General features: G+C 33.4%; 1 non-coding gene across 1 annotated transcript; it reads left to right on the plus strand.

Annotated features, from left to right (window-relative positions):
• The first annotated feature begins 7,162 nt into the window (after positions 1–7,162).
• Positions 7,163–7,266, plus strand: LOC122124352. The gene has a single exon (XR_006150523.1). It is a non-coding gene; the product is annotated as a U6 spliceosomal RNA (small nuclear RNA).
• The last annotated feature ends 5,089 nt before the right edge of the window (positions 7,267–12,355 follow it).

Genomic DNA, 12,355 nt, shown 5'->3' on the forward strand with positions numbered 1-12,355 from the left:
CACCTTAAGTATTTATCTATTTTAATGTGTCTCTTGGAGATAGCAGATTGTTTGGTCTTGCCTTTTGAATCAACATGCCTATGTCTTTGATTGGAGAAATGAGTCCATTAATATTGAATGTTAGAATTGAGAAGCATGCAGTAGGTCCTTACATTTTCTGCCCAATTTTGGTTTTGTGTCTCTTCTTATCTTTCTTACCTTCATCTACTTCTTGGATAGTTTGTTTCCTCTCCTTTTATCTTTATATTGGTCATCTATATGTAAGATGTCTTTGAGAATCTTCTTTAGTGATAGCTTAGTGCTGATAAATTGTTTTAGGCTTTGTTTATCGTGCAATGTTTTCATTAGCTCTTCAGTTATAAATGAAAGCTGGGGAAGATATAGTATTCTGGCTTGGCTATTGTTTGCTTTCAGTGTTGGAAATACATCATTCCAAGCCCTCTTTGCTTTTAGGGTTTTTTTTCTAAAAGCAAATCTGCTCTTATTCTGATAGCTTATCCTTTGTAAGGAACTTGTCTTTTCTCTTGAACATGTCAAGTATGTCACCTTATTTTCTCTTTATTTCTTAAAAAATTAATGTCAGTTAGTATACATGCTTGTAATTGCAAGTACTGGAAGGCATCGTGAAGGGAATGAAGAGTTTAAGGTCAGTCCACAAAAAGTTAGTGGGATTATATCATAAACAAATAAACAGAGAAAGGGCTTGTTTTCTGTGGAATGTAAAAAATTTATTTCTTGAGACATGATAAAAATAAGTTAATATTTACAGTAACCTAAGATGTGTTTATACATAAAAATTGTACAATGATCTTCCAAATATGTTTGTGATTTTCTACCAGCAGCTAGAACATTCTATGCAATCTGAGCCATAGGTATCTAATGGAAAGGAATGTTCTCAGAATACATGATGAATATCAAGTATTATTGACCATCAGTAAGGTCAACATGTAAACAAGCAAGACACAGTGAAAACTCCATGAACATTGAAAATAGGAAAGATAGTTTAAAAAAATAAATGTTTTGCACTATTGTTTTTATCCAAATTAACATTTCTTTGAAAACATTTTGATGAAATTGTGGATGTGATTTTTTTATTGACTTAGTCTGTTTCCATTTATAATCATAATTGGCATATATTTATATGTTCATATCTTAGCTTTTTAGAACTCAGGTTTATATTATTATTATAAAACCATCAGAGAGATATTTTGTATTCATGTATGCTCTCAAAGAGAAATTACCTTATGAAAATATTATATTTGGTGTGAAGGATTAAATGAATGCATCATCTAAGCCACTTGCTCAGTTTATCTTATTATTTTCTTAGTGCATTTTTCTGTGTATATTGTCTCCATTTCTTTGGATTGATTAAGAAGTGGGTGTTGTATAAAATATACACATTAAGATACATATTGTATTAATCAGGATTCTCTAACTTTAAAATAACCACTAGGATGTATGTATAAAAGTGTGTATGGAAGTAGATTTATTTTAAGGAGTTTATTTACAAAAGTTTTAGAACTAGAATACTAACATTTTTAGAGCAGGCTAGTAAACTGGCCTCATAGGCAGAATTTCTAGGTTATAATATTGAATCCCAACCCTATCTTCTCTGGAAAACTTCAATTTTCATTCTTTAAAAAGTTCTTTATCCTTTAGTAGTTGTACAAAAGGGATTTCAATTCAATATGTCATTTTGTGAGTATAATGCATGCATCTGGATGAATACCATGCCTTTCGTCATTCTCCCCAACACTCTCAATCCCAAATACGTCCTCAATTTACATAGAATATCATGACTTGGTCCCTTCCCCTTCCTCTTTCCAATGTTTGACCCTGCCCCAACCTCATTTCTCCAATACAGATGTTGCAGTTTCCTACTATTCATTTTGTTTAACAGTAAGTTAATTATTTAAATAAAGCTTTTGAGAGTTCAATTTTTAAGACTTTTAATGAGATAAGATTTGGCCCACCGGGCGTTAGTGGCTCAAGCCTGTAATCCTAGCTACTCAGGAGGCTGAGATCTGAGGATCACGATTCAAAGCCAGCCCTAGCAGGAACCTCCCGGAGACTCTTATCTCCAATAAACCACTGGAAGTAAACCAGAAGTAGTGCTGTGCCTCAAGTGGTACAGCAGTCCCTTGAGTGGAAGAGGTGAGGGACAGGGCTCAGGCCTAGAGTCCAAGTCCCATGACCACCAAAAAATAAAAATCTATCAAGGCCATGTTTCCTTGCTTAAAATGTATAACATGTATTCCAGCCAGTTCACGACATCTACAAATTGACAAAATGAGATACTACAGTCTAAGTTGAGAGAAGCATACAAGCTTTTTAAGTATCACAGGTATATGTTTTTCGGAATTAAAATGATGCAGTTTTTTTGTGGAGGTTTTGTTCTTGCTAATGATTGGTGGTACTGAGGCTTGAACATTTTATATGTAGTATTTAAGCATTGAATCGCATACTTCCAGATCTGACATAAGTCTTGTTGAGGACAGTGTTTGATAGCTTATCCTAGAGTGTTACTCTGTGTTAAAGAAATGGAATCTCAGAGAAATAAAATTATGTTTATTCTTCATGCATTCTACTTGTATTTCTTGAGGAGGCTACAACTTTCTTCCTTATAATATTTATTTAAGGACCCAGGTTGATTCATCAAACTCAGTCTGGAATACTATCAGTACCATGACAGAAAAAGAAGAAAGAAGGAAACAGGCTAAGTTGATACTTTGGGTTACTTGAATTCACAATGCTTTGTCCACAGCCCATGATAGGATCAATCCTGCCATGAATTTAAGAGAGAAAATACATAATCTTCCAGCCAGTTGCAGCATAGCAGGTTAGATGGTCAAACTCACTATCAGTGCAATATTAATGTAGAGAGGAGAAAAAAGTAATGTGAAAAATAATATTGTCTCGCACAGGGCTACTTTCAATGTGTATCCAAAAGTTTGTAAATGTTCATATCATTTAAGCTTTCTAAAATCTGTCATTAGTGGATATCCACAATGCAAACAGAAACTTATATTAAGTAATGTAATTTCGAAGTATAAGTAACTGGACAAACTTTTTACATTTTGAGGTGTGAATATAGTTAGCAGCTTTAAATTGTTTCTTCTGCTTGGTTAATTGTTTGTATGCTCTGATTAATTCTATAATTAGAATGTTTAAAGATATAGTTTTCTGAAATATAAACTATTCAAGAGAAAAACATCAAATAATTATAGGTGTTGCTTCTTTCCCACCTTCTTTCCCACTTGATCCTCATTAATCATGCTAGGAAAAGAATAACAACATAAAAATGAGTGAAAATACATATTACTGTTTAAAGTTAGCAAAATTTCTCCAATCCTAGAAAATGTGAATAATATTTTTACTTATAAGATTGACTGGATCATATAAGAAACAACCTTTTTTATTCAGCTTCCAAGAAAGAAAAACTATATATTTTAATAAGTGGAGAGGAATCCTGTGTCCCAAATGGAACATCATTTTGGAGGTGAGGGTAAAATTTTAATGATGAATATTTTACTTAAAGAACGTTTTAGAGCAGATATAAAATTTGAGAGTATGTAAAATGCTTTATATAAATACTGTGTCCCAGGAGGCAAAGCTTATAATGACAGTTTTATGGGCTTTATTCTAAAGCAATAAAATAACTAGTAGCATGAGAAAAAATAATTTAATTAGGTATTATTTATTATTCCAGTTAGATATTTTCTAGAAGGCTACATCACAAAAATTGGCAGTTGTATAAGAATGGTCAGGACTTTCAAAAGACACAATAGGATAAAAAGGATAAAAAATTTATAAAAACAAATGCTTTAAAAGTATGTTTATAAATTAGCAAAGAAAAGGATTAGTGAAATGTATAAAAAGATCACACACAATAACATATATAACCATAGAAAATGATTTTAAGATCTGCCTTCACTGTTCTCCCATGAGAATGTAGGATTGGCATAATTCCCTTTGTTCAGGACTCACCCTTGATACAACTATGTTTAGAATAAGTTTGTAGTCTCACAGAAGTTAATGGACTTCCACCCTCACTAGAGTGGATAGCTTGTTTCTGGTATTTATCATTCCATACTTGTAATTCTTATTTATTTCTCTGAGATCTGGATCTATGTTTTAAGTATATGATGATTTCCTTGCATTGATTTCAAATATGTGTATGTATATATAAATGCAAAACAATGATGATGTAGTTGTAAGACTATAATGTTTTGAGTTGTCTATTTGGACCCTAAGGTATCAATCTTCTGTACAGAGCAGATGTTAAATATTTATCCTCCTAGTTTATTGACTTTATTGCATATGTGACTCTCAATGATTCTAACCTGCACTCTGCTACCAGCTTCTATTCTTTTTTTTAAATTGTGAGAATACCGTACAAAGGAGTACAATTACATGGGAAAGATAACGAGTACATTTCTTATCAAGCATTGTTGCCTCCTCTTTGTTTCCCCTTCCCATCCCTTCCCATACTCCCCCTTTCCCCATACTCAATCCTCCTCTCAACCCTCCACCAAAGTTGCAAAGTTCGTTTTTCGACATAACGACTTGTACATCTCATTATTCCAATGGGTCCACCTGTATCCCTAGTTAAACGATTTGTTTTTGCCCTTCCCCTCCACACATTATACCAACATCAAATACAGTGAAAGCAGGGTTTATGCCGTGGGGGAGGGACATACAAAGCAACAAAGAAATCATCTTATAAATATGTTAGAAACAATTGCATGAAAGGAAAAAAAAACATTTGAATACTTACCTTGGGGTTCATTCTCCTAACATCAACTTATCTGACCTTTTCTGCTTGACTCAGACATATACGAGTTGTTGCAAATAAGGGAAACCATGGGACCTATGTTTCTGTGGGCCTGGCTTACTTCACTTAATATAATTTTTTCCAAGTCTTTCCATTTCCTAACAAATGGGGCAATGTCATTCTTTCTGATGGAGCCATAGAATTCCATTGTGTATATACATCACATTTTCTTGATCCATTCATCTACTGAGGGGCATCTGGGTTGGTTCCATATCTTAGCTATGGTAAATAATGCTGCAATAAACATAGTTGTGCTGGTAGCTTTAATGTGGTATTGTTTGTGATCATTTGGGTAAATGCCCAAAAGTGGGATTACTGGGTCATAGGGGAGCTCTATGTGGAGTCTTTTGAGGAACCTCCATACTTCTTTCCAAAGTGGTTGAACAAGTTTACACTCCCACCAAAAATGCAATAAGGTTCCCTTCTGTCCACATCCCCTCCAGCATCTGTTATTATTACAGTTCTTGATTATAGCCATTCTAACTGAGGTGAGGTGGTATCTCAATGCTGTTTTGATTTGCATTTCTTTTATGGCTAGAGAGGTTGAGCATTTCTTCATGTGTCTATTGGCCATCCTTCTTTTGTCTTCAGAAAAGTTTCTCTTGAAGTCTTTAGCCCACGTATTTATTGGGCAGTTGTTTCTTTGAAGATTTGTTTTTGGGGGATTTAATTTTTTAAGTTCCAGGTATATTCTTACAATTAGTATTAAGAATTTTTTTTGAAGGTCGTGGGGCCTGAACTCTGGGCCTGAGCACTGTCCCTCAACTCTTTAGCTCATGGCTAGCACTCTACCCTTGAGCCACAGTGCCACGTCTGGCTTTTTCTGCTTATGTGGTGCCAAGGAATTGAATCCAGGGCCTCATGCATGGAAAGCAAGTACTCTACCACTGAGCCACCTTCCAAACCCAATACTGATTTTTATGATGACTCACGTAAGGACTTTTCTTACTTTTTCTAGACAGTTTGTTTTTTTCTCCATAGATTTTTTTATATATGGATAGACTTGAGTGCTACATAAAGATTCAGGGTTCTCAAAAACCTAAAATTTACATTTTAATAGACTGCTCACCTTTTTAAAATAACTTTCATTGAAGAATACAATTTGAAGAAGACTAGAAAATGAAATATTCAAGGCTTCTAGTTCTGAAAAGAAATATACTTTTCTAAGGAAAAGAAAAACAATATTTTAAGTATGCTGATTAACTATGTTTAATCTAATACAATAGTCTCCCCAGTAATATTTCATATATGGAAACTGTTCTTAAGAATTTTAGCAAACAATGAAATGTCAAAGTTTTGTATTGGGTTTATGTGGTTTCTACATGATACTGGTAAGTTAATCAGGAATTGTTAAGATAACATTTAATTTCTGTTAAATCTAATATGTGATTGTTTATCAAGCATTTTGATGATGTGTAGTGCTGTTTCGCCACATTCAGGCTCACCCCTTTATAGAATAGTGACTAAATCAGTAGTAGAGAGAGGAGAAATACCTATATGCAAGATTTTTTTTGTTAAGACATTGGTAATTATGTTAATACAATACATTCCAATGGGTCCATGGACAACTCTAGGCTACTCAAGATTAAGTGATGTGAGATCCAAGAATTTTCCCTCTAAATCAGAATTTTCAAAAAATGTTTAATATATAATACATTTGTTTTGTTGTATAGGTAACAAGGCTTGACTACTACGTGTAATCAAATCTTGTTGTAAAGAGATATTTTGTTAGGATTAACGATAGCATATAATGAAAACCACCTAGTAAATCTAAATGAGATAATATTGCATCAGTGTATATTGTGCCAAGTGATCGTTTTATATTATGTGCTTCTTAGAAAAATAAGAGTCTATGATCCAACATGGAACAGTGTTGAAGCAAGATAAATAAGCAATCACTGTCTGAGTTTTAAAAATCAAATCAATGTAGGAAATTGGGATAATAGCAATCAAACTGTGAAGAGATTCAGAACCACGAAGATTAACTCAATTATATGAATAAAGAACATGAAAACAATTTGTTGCTGAAAATAAGAAGCTTTTAAAGTTAAGAAATAGTGATGGCAAAAGAACTTTAAATAATAATCACAGTATTATAATTTTACATTATGATCATTTGGTTTAGACCCTCCATTTGCATAACATTTTACATTATGATCATTTGGCTTAGGCCCTCCATTTGCATAGAAATCCAAAGGCATGCAGCTGATGGGAGGAAAATTGATGGATCCAGAGAGATAGTAAGACACTAAATTAAGGTCTACTTTGCGAAAGAAGCAAAGAACAAAGTGTAGAATGTATAATCTTGAAAGAAACTTTCAAGAAATCTGTTTCATTGCACTCACTTTGGAAGCACATATACTAGAATGGGAAGATTAGCATGGCCCCTGCACAAGGATGACCCCCAAATTCGTGAAGCGTTCCATATTAAAAAAAAAGAAATCTGTTCCAGCTGTCTTGACTTTTGTAGGACACACAGCAAATGTGTCAAGGAGATTAATGATTAAGTGATCAAAATTACAGAACCTTTTTTGTACTCTGGTGATTGTGAAATTCAAAGTCATTTAGTATATTTTAAACATGTTCATATAGTTTTTTCATCCAGAATCCAAATAAAGAGGATATACTACTGAAAGTATTTTATGTATAAAAAGCTCAAGAAAAGTGATCTAGTGTTATTAATGATCAAATTTTATTTCATAGAGATCCTTGATAGTGTTCAGTTGAAAATCAAATTAATACAATAAAATGTATCCTGGTCTAATAACTCTACACAGACATGCCAAATAAAATTTCTCTTTTTCATAGGTATTAAAAACACTAATTATGACTGTTTCCCTGGATAGGAATATAACTATGTAAATAAATATCTGGAACCAACCCAGATGCCATTCAGTAGATGAATGGATCAAGAAAATATTGTATATATACACAATGGAATTCTATGCCTCCATCAGAAAGAATGGCATTGCCCCATTTGTTTGGAAAGACTTGGAAAAAAATTATATTAAGTGAAGTAAGTCAGGCCCAAAGAAACATAGGTCCCATGGTTTCCCTAATTTGAAATGACTAGTATATGTCTGAGACAAGCAGAAAAGGTCAGATAAATTGATGTTAGGTGAAATGAAGCCCAAGATATGTATTCAAATGTTATTTTTTTCTTTCATGCGATTGTTTCTAACATATTTATAAGATGATTTCTTTGTCACTTTGTATGTCCCTCCCCGACGGTATAACCCCTGCTTTCATTGTGTTTGATGTTGGTATAATGTGTGGAGGGGAAGGGAAAAAAACAAATCGTTTAAATAGGAATATAGGTGGACCCATTAGAACAATGAGATGTACAAGTCCTTATGTCAAAAAACAAACTTTACAACTTTGGCAGAGGGGTGGGAAGGGAAGGGGAAGTGGGGAGGGAGGAGATGGGAAGGGATGGGAAGGGGAAACAAAGGAGGAGGTAACAATGCTTGATAAGAAAAGTACTCATTACCTTGCCCATGTAATTGTAACCCTTCTGTACGGTATTTTCACAATAAAAAAAAGAAAAAGATAATACTAATAAATAAATAAATATATATATGTATTTTGAAAAATGAGACTTCAGAATGCATCAGATTTCTTTCTATGCAAATAATTATCAAACTTGAGAATACAAAGCTTGGGTACTTCTTCCTTGTAGTAATATAAACAACTAAATAACTAAGAATAACTAAATAACTAGAATAAAATAGAATAACTAAATGTTTTTCCCAATATAGTGTTTCAAGCACAAAAGATTCTATAAATGCTATAGTTCATACTGTTGCCTTAACAAAATCTTCTTGTCAACAAACAAAATTACTTTATATAAATTTTACTATGCTGAAATTTTTACATATTGAGGGAGGCATTAGTATTATTTTCTCTAGGTCATCTTGGAACCATTTGCATTAATGTCTTTGTTGAATCTTTAATATTTTTAAGGCAAACACAAAATAAAACTTTTACTATTATAGAAAGCATTAAATAGCATATACTCAGATAATAGAGCTTCTGATTTCATGAAAATAAACTGCATAAATTGTAAACATGAGGTTCAGAAAGGGTGTCTTAAAATATTAAAGCTTTAATTTAGCTTTAAAGACTACATCAGTTATTAGTTCAAATGCTTTCCATAAACATACAGGTAAAACACACAAGATACTAGAGATAGAAAATATGTGTAAAAAATGGTACCATGATCAATATCAGCATGCAGAACTAACTAAGATGTACTAAAGGCATTACTAAATATCATAATTGAAACATGCTAATTCCCAAATCATCTAATATTATCTCTACTTAAGTCTTCCTTCAATATTCAAAGAACAATTTCACATAAATTAATTAATTCAAATGTCACAATCTGGTAGCATGTTAGGCAGTTGATCTTCATTACCTAGTAGTACATGAGAAGATTAAACCCCAAACATGTTGAACAAGTCCAAGAACCCTCTACAAAATTATATACATAGGCTAGTTTACAGGTTAATTTTTGTAGAAGAAATAAACATTCTTCAGAGATATACGCTACAAATTTCCCACCAAGCTTAATAATAATCACACTATCAATTCTATGGAGTTTACTCTACTGTTGTTAGGCCCATTGTCATTGGTAGGGAAGCAGTTCTACTTAGAGAAAGAAAAGAGAAGGGTGAATGGAACTTTGATCTCCACAAATCTCTTACTACTAAAATAGAGCAAGGACATAGTCCTTCTCTTTTTTTATATTTATAAAGATTGTAAGTAAATTGTAAGCTTATCACACAGGTGAGCAACTTGAGTTGATAAATGAATTATTTTCCATTATTTTATCCACACTAATCAGCATATCATTGAGAAAAAACACAAATGTTCTAATTACTAAATCCCAAGATCAATGAGCAAGGCAAAATTAAAATAAACTCAATCCCTCTTACTGAAAATAAGATAGAGAGGAATACATAAACAGAAACAAAAAAGAAAAAGAAAATGGGGATAGCATAAGAAAATTTCATGAGAGTAAAAAGTAACCAAGATTGTCTGTGGTGAGCAGGATGATGCACTAAGAGACTTGAGTTGTCTTAAGCTCGTCTTAACTTCCTTAAACTTTTAGTGCAGTGGGAAAGAAGGAATGAGGAGAAAGAATAAACCTAAATGGAACCAGACTTGGGGCTAATATACAAATTTTAGTTAAGGCAAGAAATAAACTAAGTTAATGCTATTGCACTTCAAGTTGACAACTATTACATATTATCCAAGTTATACTACTTTGTTTTTTTTCTTTGTTTATTGTGAAAATATCGTACAGAGGGGTTACAATTACATGAGCAAGGTAATGAGTACATTTCTTTTTTTCTTTTATTATCTCCATTTTTGTTCTTTTATTTATTTATTTTTTATTGTGAAAATACGGGTTACAATTACATGGGCAAGGTAAGGAGTACATTTCTTTTTTTTTTTTTATATTAACCAAGATTATGTTTTATTTCTCATCAGCTAGTGAATTTTCTCACTATTGGCTCCTGACCTCTCCTGTCCCAGAACTGGCAATCATAAATTATTTTTCTATTCTTTTGAGATATGTCTCTTCTCTGAAAACAATTTATTTGATGAATTTCATAAAACCTGAAAATTCTTCTGCTTGGGAGATGCTACAAAAAGTTAAAACATCTTTTTTTAAATATACCACACCAGCCAGGCACTGGTGGCTCACACTAATCAGGAGGCTGATATCTGAGGATCATGATTCAAATCCAGCCTGGGCATGAAAGTCCCTGAGACCTTTTTTGTTGTTGTTGTTGTTATCAAGCATTGTTGCCTCCTCCTTTGTTTCCCCTTCTCATCCCTTCCCATCTCTCCACCCCCCACCCCCTGCACCACAAACCCCCCCACTCCCCCCCTATTTAAGCAATTTGTTTTTTCCCTTCCCCTTCACAAATTATACCAACATCAAATACAGTGAAAGCAGGGATTATACTATGGGGGAGGGACATACAAAGCAACAAAGAAATCATCTTATATACTTTGTTTTATGCATATTTGTTTCCTTTTAGTCATGTATTGCATGTGTACAAGAATTAAAAAACATTGCTGAGAATACTGGTCAAAGAGAGAGAGAGTTTAGTGCTACAATAAATATGGTTGTGGAGATGACTTAAATTGTATCCAGGTTTGTAATCATTGGATAGAAATGCCTAAGAGGAGTATTACTTAATCATAAGGAAGTTCTATGTTTAGTTTTTCTGGGAAATCTCCATATTGCTTTACAGAGTGGTTGAACAAATTTACATTCCCATTAACAATACTATGTCTTATTATCTGTGCCAGAGTCTGTTATTGTTTGTATTCTTGATGATGGCCATTCTAACTGGGCTGAGATCATATCCTAATGTTGCTTTGATTTACATTTTGTTAAGAGCCAGAGATGTTGAACATTGCTTTATGTGTCTGTTAGTCATTCACCATAGCTAAGGCATGGAAACAGACCAGATGCCCCACAATAGACAAATGGATCAATAAAATGGTATATATGTAGTAAATGGAATTTTATTCATTCATAAGGAAGATTTATATTACATCATTTAGAAAGAAATATATGATCTTGGAGGGGGGGGGGCGGGGAACCATGTTGAGTAAAGTAAATCAGGCCCAAAGAGATAAAGAACAAATGTTTTCTCTCATATATGGAAATTATAAACTAATCCATAAATATACTATTAAAATACTTTAAGGTTGTTTGAAAATGTATACAAATGTATCAACTGAAATTGGTATTTTCAGGTGAGAATTCAAATAATGTAATTCCTTAGAAAGGCTAACTCATAATCTAACAAAAATGAAACATGTCCTCCAAAGATATGAGGTTGAGTCAAGGGGAGGAGGGTAAATGAATGAAGAGAGGAAGAGGTAGAGAATACAATCACAAAACTTAGTGCATATTACTAAAAACATTAATAAAATTGACAGGGAGGGTAGAGTTGAGAAGGATGAGGAAGAATGATAAAAAAAAAGTAACATCAATGTTATGTTGAATGGCATAATAAATGTGTTGAATGGCAATTATTTTGTACAACTACTTGAAGATAATAAAAAAACAGAGTTTAGTTGGTCTGCATGTACTGCTAACTTCTCCAATTTAACTGCTTTTGCAGGTGGTGGACATTACTATGACAATGTCTATTTGGAGGTGATTCTCTAATTCCTCTTCTTTTCTCAGGTCCATCCCTGCCCTTATTTTCTTCTAATCTTGAGAGGAGTCTTCCTCAAATTAGAAAAATCATATATCACTATCAAGACCTGAGATCCAATTTTAAAAAATGATCACACAGGGCTGGGAAGGTGGCTCAGTGGTAGAGCACTTACCTTGCATGCATGAGGCCCTGGGTTTGATTCCTCAGCACCACATAAGCAGGGGAAAAAAGCCGGAAGTGGTGCTGTGGCTCAAATGGTAGAGCGCTAGCCTTGAGCTGAAGAGCTGAAGGACAGCGCCCAGGCCCAGAGTTCAGGCCCACGACCGAACCC

The sequence above is a fragment of the Dipodomys spectabilis genome, unplaced genomic scaffold, assembly GCF_019054845.1.
Source record: "Dipodomys spectabilis isolate Male_0828 unplaced genomic scaffold, ASM1905484v1 ptg000006l, whole genome shotgun sequence".
Lineage (NCBI taxonomy): Eukaryota > Metazoa > Chordata > Mammalia > Rodentia > Heteromyidae > Dipodomys > Dipodomys spectabilis.